Here is a 16,014-nt window from a genome sequence, read left to right as displayed (position 1 = left end):
TCCAAAGGGCAGGTGCGCCCACTGAGAACGCTCTCCTCCTGGGGGCCGCCAGTCAGCACTCCCTGACTGGCGACACCCTGAGGAGGCCCTCCCTGTGGGAGTGCACAGGACGATCCTGTCTTAGGCATAAGACAGTGCTGTGGGAATTAGGTGTTCAGAAGAGTGATGGCATGAGGGAAAAATCTTTCTTTCTGTCTAGTTGTTTTGGCATGCAATGCCCTATAGCAGCATCTTGAGGGGAGGAGTTGAAACAGTTTATGTCCAGGATGTGAGGGGTCTGTAGATATTTTCTCAGCCCTCTTTCTGGTTCATGTGGTATACAGGTCTTCAATGGAAGGTAGGTTGGCTGCAATTGTTTTTCCTGCAGTCCTAATTAACCATTGGAGTTGTTACCTGTCCTGTTTGGTTGCTTTACCAAACCAGACAATTATAGAAGTACAAATGATTCCTCTGTAGAACTGTATCAGCAACTCCTTGGGCAGTTGGAGTTTTATGAGTTGGTGCAGGAAAAACATCCTTTGTTGTGCCTTTTTAATGATGTTTCTAATGTTAGGTGTCCATTTCAAATCCTGGGAAGTCTATATTGTGAAGTCTCTAGCTGTATTTGTTGTGCAAATTTTTTATCATTGCACAGAGAGAGATTAAAATACCAATTTCTTGATATCAATTTAAATAAAAAATATTATATGCAAAAGTTAAAATATAATGTCCAAAAAAGCAAAGACAGAACAAAAACAAACAAGACAATACATACATACATACATACATACATACATACATACATACATACATACATACATATGGTCCCCCCTAGCTGAATACTGGTAAATATATTTAAAGATAGTAGCTATCCCTCCTTACAAAACAGATCTAAAATATATAAGCTTCTTCAATTCAATTTTTCAAAGCAATTTGACCAACCATTTATCTATTGTAAAAAAGAAAGCTGTTAAAAGGTAAGCACAACTGCAAAAACTAGCTTCAACCTTTCTATTAACAATCTATTATTTTATTTAATTGTGAGAAAGTCTGCAATGGTTTCAGTTTTAGCCTTATTTACTACAGTCATTGTCTCTGGTCCATCTAGGATCAATTACCCTTCACTGATTCTTGGTAATCTGTGAAGCAGCTTTCACAAGAGATCGATGGGACGTTAAGGTGCTTCCAAGTGAAATAGGCAGAATGCAGAAATGCAGTCATTATAAAGCTTTATTCATCGACAGGTTATATAAAAAGAGCTATATGGCATGGAAGCATCCATGCTTGTATGATAGAGAATGCATGCAAGTGAGAAGATAGAAAAAGAGAAGCAGAACAAAGAAGCAGCCTCTGGGCAGAGGTATTTATGGGGGGTCTCAGCCCCTCCCTAGCCATAAAACTCTCTCGCCAATGGGGCTGCTGCAGGGGAGCAAAGAAGCCTCTTTGCTCCATCTGATGACCTATTTAGGGAACTGCCATGGGCTGGCACAAAACATGTAACAATTCCCCTTCTTGCCAGCCAATGACAGGGACCAGTGAATGTGTGTGAGGGGGCGAGCAGGTGTCATAGACATGTATAAAAACGTTCAGAAGACCAAACACAAACGCTTACACAGAAGGTTGTGCCGGTCAATGGGAACAGGTTTGGTGAACAGATCAGCTATCTGGTCAGCTGTATTACAGTGCTCTACACGTATAAAACCCTCTTTGGCAAGCTGTCTGACATTTTTATAGCGTATGTCTATGTGGCGAGATCTAGAGCCTACTGCATAAGCCTCCGAGATTGCAATGGCGGCTGTGTTGTCCTCTAGAATTTGGATGGGCAGAGGAGGAGATGCCCAGATGCTCGTTATCAGATCATTGAACCAAGTCAAATCATTGGCCGTGTCTGACAGGCTGGCAAATTCCGCCTCGGCCGTGGAGCAAGAAACAAATTTTTGCTGCCTAACATGCCAATGTATTGGACAGCCATTTAGCAATATGAGGAAACCAGAGGTGCTCCGTCTACTTTTGGAGTCGCCAGCCCAGTCTGCGTCTGAGTAAGCGGAGAGCTGGGCTGTCTTCCCTTTCTCTGGTTCCAGCACAAGGAGGGCATCGGTCGTGCCCCTGAGGTACCTAAGTACCCTCTTAACAGCAGTCCAGTGGAATTCCTTTGGGTGTTCCACATGCCTGGATAATAGATTTACAGCTAAAGCTATGTCAGGCCTGCTCCAATTGCTGATATATAGCAAGGAGCCAATCACAGATCTGTAAAGCGTATTATCTGTGAACTCAGGACCGTCCTTATGAGTATGGTTGTAAAAGTCGCTTTGCATTGGGCTATGCGTGGGATTAGATTCTGCCATTTTGCATTTGGCCAATAACTCCTCTATCTTTTCTTTTTGAGATAGAGCGTACCCCCCCTTAGTGGCCAAAATATGCACACCCAAGTACTTATCAACCCGCCCCAAAGATTTCAAAGTGAACTTTTCTTCCAGGGCCTTGGCAAATTCATCACACCCTTCCTTGTCAGATCCTACGTATAGTAGGTCGTCCACATAAACTGACACCCTTTCTGTGGTACCCTTGGACTTGCGTGTGAAAACACATTCATCTGCACGGGATGCGGTGAAACCAACTCGTTCTAAACTTTTTCTAAGGCAGTCATACCATAGTTTCCCTGACTGCTTGAGACCATATAACCCTTTGTGGAGTAACCATGTATTTTCCCCTTCTTGCTGGTAGCCAGGAGGGGCCTTCACGTAGATCTGCCAGTCCACGTTAGCGTGGAGGTAAGTGTTGTGACTCAGGGCCAGCCTGTGGGTCCGACAGCCGGCTCCGATGTATCGGAGGACTCAGATGTGGGGGAGGAGGGAAACGAACCGGCTGATGATGATTTGGAGGCTTTGCAGAGTCCTCAGCCGGGGACCTCTTCTCAGCTGTGTGAGCCCGAGAGTGCGGAGGATGATGACCCACAGCTGGCCCTGTTCAAGGACGCCCGACGCAGGAGGCAGACGAGCAGGGACAAACAAAGAAAGACTATGGGACTCCTCGGGAGGAGGCACAGGGAGACCACGCCCTGAGCTCTCTATAAAAGAAGTGTTTGGGGAGGGGCTGGTTGCTGAAAGCAACTTTTCCGCTTGAGAAGACAAGCTCTTGTGTTTTTGTTAACTGCGTAATTAAATCTTGGCAGAAGCCTTTTAGCCTTGGACGCTTTCCAGACTCTTCTTTTAATTAGGGGTTGTGAGAAGAGGGCTGGTTCAGAACAGTTTGCTTTCAGCCACCCACCCCTTAATACTACGATGGAGCAGCTTCTTGCCGAGAATGCCCAGCTCAACCAGCAACTCACCTTGCTGGCCACTCAGGTGGCACAACTGCAGGCTCAGGTACATGCTGCCCCCCCACCCAGGAGGAAATGTCAGATAGCTATGCCGGATAAATTTGCTGGTAAACCAGAACTGTTTCCTGCCTTCCTGGGACAATGCCAGCTTTATATCAGCGTGAGAGCAGCTGATTTCCCCACTGACCGAGATAAGGTGGGATTCGTGTTGAGCCTTCTGTCGGGAGATGCAGCTCGTTGGGGCACGCCTCTGTTGGCACAGCCTAGCCCTTTGTTGGATAACTTTGGGGGGTTTTGTGACCATATGCGCCTCATGTACGAGGACCCGATTAAGGCGCAGACCGCCACCCGACGTCTGAAAGCTTTGAGGCAGGGTCTGCGCCCCCTACAGGCCTATATCAGCGATTTCCGGCTGCTTAGCCAGGATTCCGCCTGGAATGAGGCTGCGCTCGTGGATGCCTTTCAGGATGGCTTGTCAGAGGAGATGTTGGATGAGCTGGCCCGCGTGGACATTCCCTCAGACCTGAATGGGCTGATCCATCTTTGTCTGCGGATCGATGCCCGGCTGCAGCAGCGTAAGAGTCGCCGTGCCACCCCACAGACCCCTGCCGCCCCTGTTGTGCGTGAGCCCCCAGTCCAGAGGGAGGAGCCAATGGAGCTGGGTGCCGCCAGGTCCCGTCTATCGGTGACGGAAATGGACAGACGACGATCGGAGGGGTTGTGTTTTTACTGTGGGGACCCTGGACATTTGGCTGCTTCTTGCCCGAAGAAGCGTCAGCGGGCGTCAGTGACCAAACCTGCCCCGAGAAAGTCCCCTGCTTTGCTATCGGGAAACGGCCCAAGCCCGATCTAGACGGTGTGAAAGATCGGGCGACCCACAACGATCACGCCGAGCGACGCCGTTCCGACGGTGCCTGTGAACCTCCACGGCATTTGATTTTGGAGGCACGACTGATCCTTCCTGGCAAGCCAGAGGGGATTCCGGTCCATGCCTTAATTGACTCTGGGGCTACCACTAACTTTATGGATTCGGCCTTTGTGGCCAAATGGGCTGTTCCCCAGTGTCCGGTGGATCCGCCCATGCTTGTGGAGACCATCGATGGTCGAGTGCTCCTGTCCGGGCCTATCACGGCCGCCACGCAACCCGTGTGTATGGCCATCAGTACCCATGTGGAGGCCATTCAGTTTTACGTCACTTCGGATCTGCACTTCCCCGTGGTCTTGGGACTGGCGTGGCTCCGGGCGCATGATCCACAGATCTATTGGTCTCAGAACTTGGTCACCTTCCCAAGTTTGCAGTGCGTGGACCACACCCGCCATATCTGTGCCGGCCAGGTGGAGGGTTCCTCAGGGGTTTCCTTGCCTCCCGTACTGTCCGACTTTGCTGACGTGTTCAGCGAGTCAGAGGCGGACCAATTACCCCCGCACAGGCCCTACGACTGCTCCATTGACCTAGTCCCTGATGCGCCTCTCCCAGTGGGGCGTTTGTACTCCATGTCGGAGCCCGAGTTGGCTGCATTGCGGGACTTCCTGACGAAGAACTTGGCTCGTGGATTCATCCGGCCCTCGTCCTCGCCAGTGTCTGCGCCCGTGCTCTTCGTCAAAAAGAAGTCGGGCGAGTTACGGCTTTGCTGTGACTACCGGAAACTCAATGCCATCACGGTGCGTAACCGCTACCCGCTGCCCCTCATCCCCGAGCTCTTGGACCGACTCCGGGAGGCTAAGATCTTCACGAAACTGGACCTGCGTGGAGCTTACAACCTCGTCAGGGTTCGGCCGGGTGATGAGTGGAAGACGGCGTTTGGTACTCGCTATGGACATTTCGAGTACACGGTGATGCCGTTTGGCCTGACCAACGCCCCCGCTGTGTTTCAGCATTTTATGAACGACATCTTTCGGGATCTGTTGGACCAGTTTGTTGTGATTTACCTGGACGACATCCTGATTTACTCCCCGTCGCGTGAAGTGCATCATCAGCATCTCCGTCAGGTCCTGCAGCGCCTCCGGAAACATCGGCTGTTTGCCAAGTTGGAGAAGTGCCAGTTCTACCAGGTGACCATTGATTTCTTGGGCCACCGCATTTCTCCTGAGGGCATCGCCATGGATCCAAGTAAAGTTGAGTCGTTGCAGAGTTGGCAACCCCCGCGTCGCGTGAAGGATGTTCAGCGACTTCTTGGATTTGCCAACTACTATCGGACATCCATCCCTGGCTTTGCTGCCTTGACAGCCCCCCTCACCCGGCTCCTGCAGAAGAAGACTCGGTTCCAGTGGAACGCCCCCGAACAACAGGCGTTCCAAGCTTTGAAGGACGCCTTCATGAAGGAGCCCATCTTGAAGCATCCTGACCCGCAACGGCCGTTTGTCGTGGAGGCGGACGCCTCCGACATTGCCATTGGGGCCGTGTTACTCCAGGCAGCGACGCCCAACGGTACCCTTTTCCCTTGCGCGTATCACTCTCGGAAATTGAACCCCTCGGAGCGCAACTATACCATCTGGGAGAAGGAGCTGCTGGCCATCAAGGCAGCGTTCGAGGCTTGGAGGCATCATTTGGAGGGGGCGCGGCATCAGATCGAGGTCCGGACGGACCACAAGAATCTGGAAAGCCTGCAGACCGCTCGGAATTTGAACCAACGCCAGATCCGGTGGTCCCTCTTCTTTGCGAGGTTTGACTTCCGGGTGCGGTACATACCAAGCGGGCACAACCAGAGAGCGGATGCTCTGTCCAGGAAGCCCGAGTACACCCGAGTGGAAGACAAGCTTCCGCCCAGGACAGTGATCCCCGTCGAGTCTTTTGCTGCGGTGCGGGAGCCGGTGGATATACGGGCTCGGATCCGGGAGGCGCAGCAGCAGGAGGCGTGGGTGGCTCAGCGGAAGGAAGAGGTGGGGCCAGATTCGCCTTGGTCGGTCACGGATGGACTCCTGTATTATCGTGACCGGCTCTATGTTCCAGGAGGGCCACTCAGGGGACTCGTCCTCAGCCAATGTCATGATAACCCGGCTGCGGGGCATTTTGGCCTGTTCAAGACTCTGAACCTGGTCTCCCGTACCTTCTGGTGGCCCCGAGTCCGACACGATGTCCAGTCTTATGTCACCTCCTGCGTCCCATGCAGGCAGGCCAAGTCAGCGACAGGGGCCCCGCCTGGTTTACTGCAGCCTTTGCCAACGCCCAAGAGACCCTGGGGGGCTGTGTCCATGGACTTTCTGACGGATCTACCCCCATCCTCCGGCTTCACGACAGTGTTTGTGGTGGTGGACATGTTGACCAAGATGGCGCACTTCATCCCCTGTCGCGGCTTACCGTCAGCTCGCGCCACTAGTCGCATGTTCATCCAACAGGTGTTCCGGCTGCACGGCCTTCCCGATAGAGTCGTCTCCGATAGGGGGGCCCAGTTTACAGCCCGCTTCTGGCAGGAGTTGATGCGGGCGTTGGACATTAAGGTTTGCCTCTCGTCCGCGCATCATCCTCAGACCGACGGGGGTACCGAGAAGGTCATCGGCATCTTAGAGCAGTATCTGCGCTGCTACGTTAACCTGCAGCAGGACAATTGGGTGGACTATTTGGCCATAGCCGAGTTTGCCTTTAACAACTCGCAGCACACCTCCACGCAGATGACACCGTTCTTGGCCAACGTGGGTTATCACCCCCGGTTTTTCCCCCTTTCTCCCGTGGACTCACCGGAGCCGGCAGCGAACGAATTCATGGCGGAGTTACAGGCAATCCATCGGTTGGTGCGACGGCAGCTGGAGAAGGCCAAGGCCGACTACAAGAGGTTCGCCGATCGGTCGAGAAGGGATACGCCTCCACTATCGGTGGGGGATCGGGTCTGGCTGTCCACCAGGAACCTGCCATCCACTCGGCCGGCGAGGAAGCTGGACCACCGTTACCTTGGACCGTTCCCAGTCGAGGCCGTCATCAACCCGGTCGCCTATCGTTTAACTCTGCCACGTTCCCTGCGCGTGCACCCCGTCTTCCATTGGTCCTTGCTGGTCCCCGAACGACCGGCCTGTCCACTTCGCCAGGCGGAACCTCCACCATCAGGAACTCGTGATGGAGACAGCACCCCCGAGTACGAGGTCGCCAGCATCAGGGATTCCCGCTGGCTGAAAGGTCGCTTCCAGTACCTGATCGAGTGGAAAGGGTACGGGCCGGAGGACTTCACATGGGAAGACGCGACCGCCGTTCATGCCCCTGCGTTGGTGACTGCTTTTCATGAACAGTTCCCATCCCGACCGCATCCGGATCGGCAGACCCGGGGGAAGGGCCCTGCGGTGCGGGATAGTGTTGTGACTCAGGGCCAGCCTGTGGGTCCGACAGCCGGCTCCGATGTATCGGAGGACTCAGATGTGGGGGAGGAGGGAAACGAACCGGCTGATGATGATTTGGAGGCTTTGCAGAGTCCTCAGCCGGGGACCTCTTCTCAGCTGTGTGAGCCCGAGAGTGCGGAGGATGATGACCCACAGCTGGCCCTGTTCAAGGACGCCCGACGCAGGAGGCAGACGAGCAGGGACAAACAAAGAAAGACTATGGGACTCCTCGGGAGGAGGCACAGGGAGACCACGCCCTGAGCTCTCTATAAAAGAAGTGTTTGGGGAGGGGCTGGTTGCTGAAAGCAACTTTTCCGCTTGAGAAGACAAGCTCTTGTGTTTTTGTTAACTGCGTAATTAAATCTTGGCAGAAGCCTTTTAGCCTTGGACGCTTTCCAGACTCTTCTTTTAATTAGGGGTTGTGAGAAGAGGGCTGGTTCAGAACAGTAAGCCGTCTGGATGTCGAATTGGAAGACTTCCTCCCCCAGAGCGGCTGCAGTCACGAGGGCGGTCTTGACGCTCTCTGCCCGGACGGTGGGAGAGTATGTCTCGGCGTAGTCTTCCATGTAGCGTTGGGCGAATCCCTGAGCTACCAAATGGGCCTTATACAGGTAGAGGCCATTGGCAAGTGGTTTTGCCTTGTAAACCCACCTTGTGCCAATGACTTTCCTCTCCTTTGGAGGTTGCTGGGGGGTGAAGACCTTGAGTTGTTTTAAGCTCTGCATTTCCTTCTCCATCGTGAGCTGCCATTTCTCCTGTTCTTCGATGGGCAGCTCCTGGATGTCAGAGAAGGATTTTGGGGTGACCACAACACTGTTAACAGACGCGATGTGCCCAATGTCAATTCTCTTTGGCGGGATGCCTTTGTTGGACTGCTTTGACCTCCTTACCTTCTGCCACTCACCGCCTTTTTCTTCCACGGGTTTCTGAGGCGTTGCTGGGGAACTGGACGGCTCATCCTCCCCATCTGAACCAGGTGGGATGACATCTTCGTCTTGTTCCACACTTTCGTCGGTGGCAGGGTATGTGGACGTCTCAGGTGATGTCGTAGTCGGTGTGCCCTTGCTGGGACGGTTGATATATGGGCTCAGATCATTGGAGTGAATCTGGGCCCAATTGGAGTCCTCTTCGAAAGAGGCAGATTGAGAAGTCACAATCCTGCCCCCTTCTCCCAGGAAACGGTAGGCCTTGGAGCCAGGAGCGTAGCCCAAGAACCTCAGTCTCTGGGAGACAGATCTCCCCTTCTTCCGCAGCTGCTTGGGGATGTGAACCCATGCGTAGGACCCAAACACACGTAAATGTCCCAGATTTGGTTTCCTACCGTGAACTAGGAAATATGGGGTCTGGTTCACAACACTGCTCCAGGTGCGGTTTAAGGTGTAATTGGTGTATTTTACCGCTTCTGCCCAGTATGATTCTGCGACCCCTGCGTCTGCAATCAGACTGCGCATCATAGTTTGTAGGACTCCATTTCTTTTCTCTGCCACACCATTCTGAGCTGGGGTGAAAGGCGCGGTAAGAAAATGGCGGATGCCCTTACGCTTTACCCAGTCCTGGAATTTTCGGGACATGAACTCAGCCCCGCGGTCGCTTTGCAGTTGTGCGATCTTGGTTTTATACTGGGTCTCTATAAAGTTGTAGAGTGATTTTATGGCGTCAAAGGCTTCAGATTTTTCTGTGAGGATATACACGTGGCCGTACCGTGAAAAATCATCAACTGCAGTGAGAAAATACTGACTTTTCCCTAGGGATGGTGTGAAAGGCCCGACCAAATCAACATGAACTAGTTGGTATGGGTATTGGGTCTTACGCAGTGATGTTTTTGGAATGGGCGCAGCCTTCCTCTTTGACCTCTTACAGATTGCACAGTCCAGGAATACCTGACAATCTTTGAGCTGGACTCCCTCAGCAAACTCTCCCATCTTTTTAACCACAGGGAAGCTTGCATGACCTAATCTTCGGTGTAAGATGTGAGCACACTTATCATGGAGTGGCTTCCCCACTGACACCCTCTTGGCATTGGTTGCCTTGAGCGGTGCTTCAGGTGACAGCTGAGGTTCGGATTTCTTATCCACACTGCCTTGCTGTGGGGGCTTGGATGCAACCGCTTCGGCCTTGCGCTGGTTAAGCAGCCTTGGGGTTGGTTGTGGGGAAAAATATGGCAAATCATTTATGATGTCAATATTTCCGATGACCCTCTGGTCCCGGGTGACATGACCTCCCCCTTTGCGAAATAGAACTTCCACATTGTCATCGTCACATAATTTGATAGTGCTTAATAGGTTGTTGGCAATGGAGGGAGCATGTAAAACACCTTCAACTTTTCCAAGCCCGGGTACAGAAACCATGCCCTCCCCAATAATTAAAGCTTTATCACCATTTGCGACTTTGACAGATGAGTTAATTTTTTTTAACTTTTAAAACCTTGACCCATATTGGTAATGTGAGAAGAAGCTCCAGAGTCCAGTAACCATAAGTCAGTGGGGCTATCAGCCTTTGTGGTGGGGGCACAGGTAGATACAAAATTGTTAGTACTTTTGGCCCCGCCACGGCCCCTTCCTTGTCCCTTGCCCCTACCTTGATTGGGACCACGCTTGGGGCCTTGTTGAAAATGGGGGCAGTCCTTCTTGAGGTGCCCCTCAGAGCCACAGGTGAAACACTTGAGTAGAGCATTAACCTGCTCTGAGTTGCGGTGTCGCCTGCTGGCTGGCTGGCTGGTGACTCTGGTGTATTCTCCCGTATCTCGTCGTCTCCTATCTTCGTCGATGAGTCTGCCCTCGAGATAGGACAGAGGCATGGCTTCATCCCTGCCCCCTTCCAGGGAAATAATAAAATTGTTCCAACTTTTATCCAGGGAAGCCACGATAACTGCGACCAAGTTCTCTTCAGGTATTCGGTAATTTTTGGACATCAGTTGCGCCCTGAGGGATTTTAATTTTCCGAGATGTTCTGCCATGCTGGCCCCAAACCTGAGTCTTGTGTTGTAAAACTCAGTTGTGAGTCTGGTGAGGGAACCCATGCTCTTGCTGTTGAATAAATTGTATAATAACCGCCAAACTGCGCAAGCTGTGAGTCCATCTGGAATGCTTGGGAACAAATTATCATCCATAGAACCCATCAGAGTAGAAAAAGCCTGTCTATGGAGCCACTGTTCTCGTGATCTCCACGGGAAAGGTGGTGGGTTCAGGACCATTTCAAGAGTCCCATCCTTTAATAGACATACCTGCACATTTCTATTCCAACTGTGGTAGTTCTCCCCCCCCCCAATTTTTAGTTTTTCAAAGTTGAGAGGCAACGTGGACGCAGGGAGAAACGTTTTGTCCAGTTCCTGGAGCATTTGAGAGGTTTGCATTGAAAAAAAAGGTAAAGGTACCCCTCTAGTGGGCGTTGGTGGTATTTTTCTCTGATTTTCAGATGGCCCCCCTTCAGGGTTAAAAAGCCCGTACTGGGCATGTCCGGAAAACATGTGATCAGGGGGTGGGCGTTGCCCAAGATTGCCGGCCGGCATTTGGTTTTGAAAAAGCTCTGGAAATCCTTCCTGGAGCCCCCCCCCGGCCCTGGATTGCCTTGAGAAGCCCATCGCTGGTCCTGAAAACCTTGGGGATGGCTAAAGCCGATGCTGGAGGAGGGGGCCAACCCCCCCCGAAGGCCAAGTAAGGAGAGCGCCTGGGCGGGGGCGAAGGGAAGACTGGGGCCCCCGGAGAGAGGGTCGGGGGCCTTGGAGGGTAATGAGCAGTCTTATTGCCATCATAGGTCATGAGGATTTCTGCTGGAGAGAGCCCAGGAGTTTGCATGTTGCTACGGCTGGATGCCAGGGGTTGCTGGGCCTCCAGACTTAATTGAGGCCTTTCTTTGTTAGAAAATGTGGGCGCACAGGGGGCTGCCATCTTGTTTCCTGTGCCGGGCCATGCGGTCTCCCTGGGCGCAGCCATCTTTTTTCCTGTTGCCCCAGGAAGCTGTAGGTCACAGTTAGGCAGGGGATTTCGCGCCGAAAGCCCTGGGGTCCCGGGGTTACTCAGGGCGGCCGGCGCCATATTGAGGGGCCTCGTGGTCGTTTAGGGGGGGCTTACCCGGCATCCACAGTCCTTCTGCACTGATGTCCTTCGTGGAGAGGCTTGTGGGGTCTCCTGTACTGCAAGGAGTTTTAGAAGCAGTTCCTTGCATTCCTGTGTAGACATTTGATCCACGCGTTGCTTGCGTTGGGCCCGGAGCGCTTCTGCTGCATCTGGACAGTCTTGGGCGGACTGTAAAACTTCCAAGTTTCCTTCTGTGGCGTGCAGAAGGAAGCCATCTGTGCTCTCACCTGGAGCGGAGCTTGCTTCAGGGGCTAGAGCTGTTGATCTTGATTGAAGACTTCTAGTCACAATCTGGGATCTCCGGCCATCCATTTCAGTTTCAAATCTAAGGATCTTACTGCTGTCTGCAAGCTTGGAAGCTTTGCCTTAAACCATCCTCTCTGCTACCAACTTGTGAAGCAGCTTTCACAAGAGATCGATGGGACGTTAAGGTGCTTCCAAGTGAAAGAGGCAGAATGCAGAAATGCAGTCATTATGAAGCTTTATTCATTGACAGGTTATATAAAAAGAGCTATATGGCATGGAAGCATCCATGCTTGTATGATAGAGAATGCATGCAAGTGAGAAGATAGAAAAAGAGAAGCAGAACAAAGAAGCAGCCTCTGGGCAGAGGTATTTATGGGGGGTCTCAGCCCCTCCCTAGCCATAAAACTCTCTCGCCAATGGGGCTGCTGCAGGGGAGCAAAGAAGCCTCTTTGCTCCATCTGATGACCTATTTAGGGAACTGCCATGGGCTGGCACAAAACATGTAACATAATCAAATTTCTCCTTAAAATTATTACTAGAATCTTTCCATATAATAGCATTTCATTTTTCAAAGTCATTATTCACTGTTGTAGATAGCTCCACAGCATTTGTTTTTCAAATAGTCCATGAGTTTTGTTAAGGGAGTCCAATTCATCACAGATCCATTCTGTCATCTCTGGATCTCTTAGATTCATAGCCCTTTCTGCCTTATCTACCAAATCTGCAACTTTCCAAGAAAGTTCTTTCTCCTCCAAGTCTATCAACAACGAATTAATTTCCAATCCATTTTACTGCAAATCTAGTTCTGTTGTTGCCTGTATCTAGTATCCATCTTCGGGTGTTTTATGATTGTTGTTGCTTTATTGAACATTACCTAAATTTTCAAAAAAGAGCTTATGTTAAGAAGTATTCTTCCTTCAAAGGCTTCCAAGAAAGCTTTTTTTGTTTCCATTTTTAGTGTAATTCAAAAACATAGACAATTCCTCTCAGGGACAGTCTGTTCTTCAATCTGCTAATCATAGGAAGGCTTGAGAAGGAAAAGGGAAGGTTCCTGTCTCTTTAAGAAAAAAAAAAGGTCCAAAGAAATATTCATAAATAAAACATGGTAAAATAGCAAAGTTGTTATAAAAAATGGTAAAACAAATTCCTTATTATAAGAGTCCAATATAAATCAGTTCACTTTCAGTAGCTAAAAAAAACTTCATGTATTGACTTCCATGCAGTAAATGTATTTTGTTATTCCTGGAAAAAAAAAGCAGTAGTAACAACTTCACGTTTGTAATCCAGCAGGGGCTTAAGGATAGTTTAGCATTCAACCAGATGTTTAACATTTTAAATGTAAGGCAAAAACAAAACAAAACAAATAAAAAATCATAACGTTAAAATGCGTGCTTAAAAACCCAAACAGTTGATAGGAAGAGATGGAGACCCAACTCTCGGGTCTTTCTTACACTGTATTGCAATTATCAAGATTCTTCTTCATTGGTAAGTAAGCTGTTGTCCAAGGTCATCTAGGGCAGGGCTTTTCAACCTTTTCACCCGTTGTACCACTTTTAGGATAAGGCAATATCCGAGTACCACCAGTCGCCCAGCAAGGTGTCAAAAACTTGACCAAAAAAAGGAAAAAAAAATGATAAAGTATAAGTAGTCCTCGACTTAAAACAATTTGTTTAGTTACAAAGTTACTTTTAGTTACAAAGTTACTTTTAGTTACAAAGTTACAACGGTACTGAAAAGAGTGACTTATGACCATTTTTCACACTTATGACTGTTGCAGCATCCCCAGGGTCATGTGATTTACATTCGGATGCTTGGCAACTGATTCATACTTATGACATTCACAGTGTCCCTGGGTCATGTGATCAATGGGAGGGTGGTGGTGGCATGGCCAGCTTATCACTCAGGTTGCCGGGGGCCTGTGGGGGGGAATCCGTGGGTCTCTGGTGGAGTGGGGTGGGTGCCTTCCTTCCCTCCCTCTCTCCCATTGTCCCTTCCTTCCTTCCTTTTCCTTCCTTTCCTTTATTTCCTTCCCTCCCTCTTTGTCTCTTCCTCCTTTCCTCCTTCCCCTCCATTGTCTCTCCCTCCCTCATTGTCCTTCCCCTCCTTCCTTCCTTCCATCTTTGTCTCTTCCTCCTTCTCTCCCTCCCTTCCTCCTTCCCTCCCTCCCTCTCATTGTCCTTCCCCTCCTTCCTTCCCTTTTTGTCTCTTCCTCCTTCCCTCCCTCCCTTCCATTGTCTCTCCCTCCCTCTCATTGTCCTTCCCTTCCCTTCCCTTCCCTCCCTTCCTTCCTTCCTTCCTTCCTTCCTTCCTTCCTTCCTTCCTTCCTTCCCCTCTTTGTCCCTTCCTTCCTTCCTTCCCTCCCTTCCAAGCAACCTGCTACTCCAAACTACAAATACTGCACCTCGCACAACCTGCCCATCTCCCATTTTCAGGCACGTACATTACGAACTGGCTACTTCTCCCAGTGATTTTTCCCCTACCAGAACCCAGCATTTGAGCCAAGTTCCTGATCCTCTCTGTGTACATCGTTCTTCCCATAGCGCTCCCCAGCGCTGTCGAGAGATGCCCATTTCTGGCTGCATTGCTACTGTTATCAAGTTAATTTTCACCCGCCCGAAGGAAGAGAGTGATGTTTTTCTCCCTCCTCCAAAGGAAGGGAGACAAACCCAAATCACCACCAAGTCACCCTTCCTTTGGGTGAAGTAATCTCCTTGCAATGCAAAACCACGGGGGATCCATCAAACATTAGCCAGAGAAACACAATGCACCAACTCTGAATCCAAAGATGCCTCATAGAGTGGGCGGGCTTCAGGACCCCTTTATTTCCCTGAATATTCCCCTTTTATTCTTTGCTTTGTTGATTTTTGAGACTGGCAGCTATGCTGGCCTTATTAATTTTCAAGACTAGTAACTCTTGATGGGATTTGGAAAGTAGTTTCCCATGTGTTCAGGTCTAAATTCTTTTCTCTGATTAAGGTGACATTTCTCCTTTGTTCCTTAATGCCTTATGTAATGTATTGGGTTTTTTTTGTTGCAAAGTTCACGTATCTGTGATTGCTGTGTAACAGCTTGGGGATTTTTAGCCAGATTTAGAGTCTCCTGTTCGGCCATTGGCTGATTTATGCGGGAACTGTATTACTTTAAATCTATTGGCTACCACCTAGTGGCCAACCAGATAAATTGCAGTGCATATGCACGCGCACTTCACTTCTGTTCCAGCAGCTCAATAAAACATGTTCCTGTTTTCACCTACTCGTCTTGCCTCGTGCTTTGAACCAATGCAATAGATAACACCTTAGTTCCTTGTTATCTGTCTCCTGAAAGGATCTTTTAGACAAGATTCCTGGCTTTAGTCCACTCTGCTTATGTGCCTGCTTCATCTTTTTGTATACCAGTCTAGAATTTGCACTCTAGCTTCACTGCTATGTATATGCAATGGTGTGATTCAAATATGTGAACAACTGGTTCTCTGTGTGGAGGCCACTTCCAGAGGTCTGTTCTGGGCCTAGGCAACAAAAAATTACTACTGGTTCTGCTGAACTGGTGAGAACTGGCTGAATCCCACCACTGTGTATATGGGAAGCAAACACTGAAGGTCATAAGTGTGTTTTTGAAATACAGTTCACGGCTAGCAATTCCATCAAATCATTACAGATCCAAGACTAGATATAACGATTGTGAGTTCAAATTCTGAACGCATATGAGTTTACAGAGTTCAGCCAAAAGACAGCCTCCAATGCTGCAAGGCAGAACTTAATCCAGAGAATCCAAAATCTATCACTCTATCCACAATTTCCTTTTATTGACATTTCAAAATATCATCAAAAATATTTCTCTCATATATCACAAACCTGGATGGCTTTGCCCAAGGAAAAATAATTTGGAATATCCAGATTTTTTTTTTTACTTCAGATTTGTACTCTCCACTGAAGTGCAAATCCCAAGATCCCAAACAAAGAAGGAATAAGAACAAATCCAATGTAAATAGATTATTTCTGTCTCTGTTATCTTTCCTTGTAGCTCACATATGTCCTGCTTGGAGATAAATATTAGTTTCAGAAGGATAATTTTAAGGTGAAAAAAATGGGA

The sequence above is a fragment of the Vipera berus genome (assembly GCF_964194415.1).
Source record: "Vipera berus genome assembly, chromosome: 1".
Lineage (NCBI taxonomy): Eukaryota > Metazoa > Chordata > Lepidosauria > Squamata > Viperidae > Vipera > Vipera berus.
Note: the sequence above shows the minus strand (reverse complement) of the source record.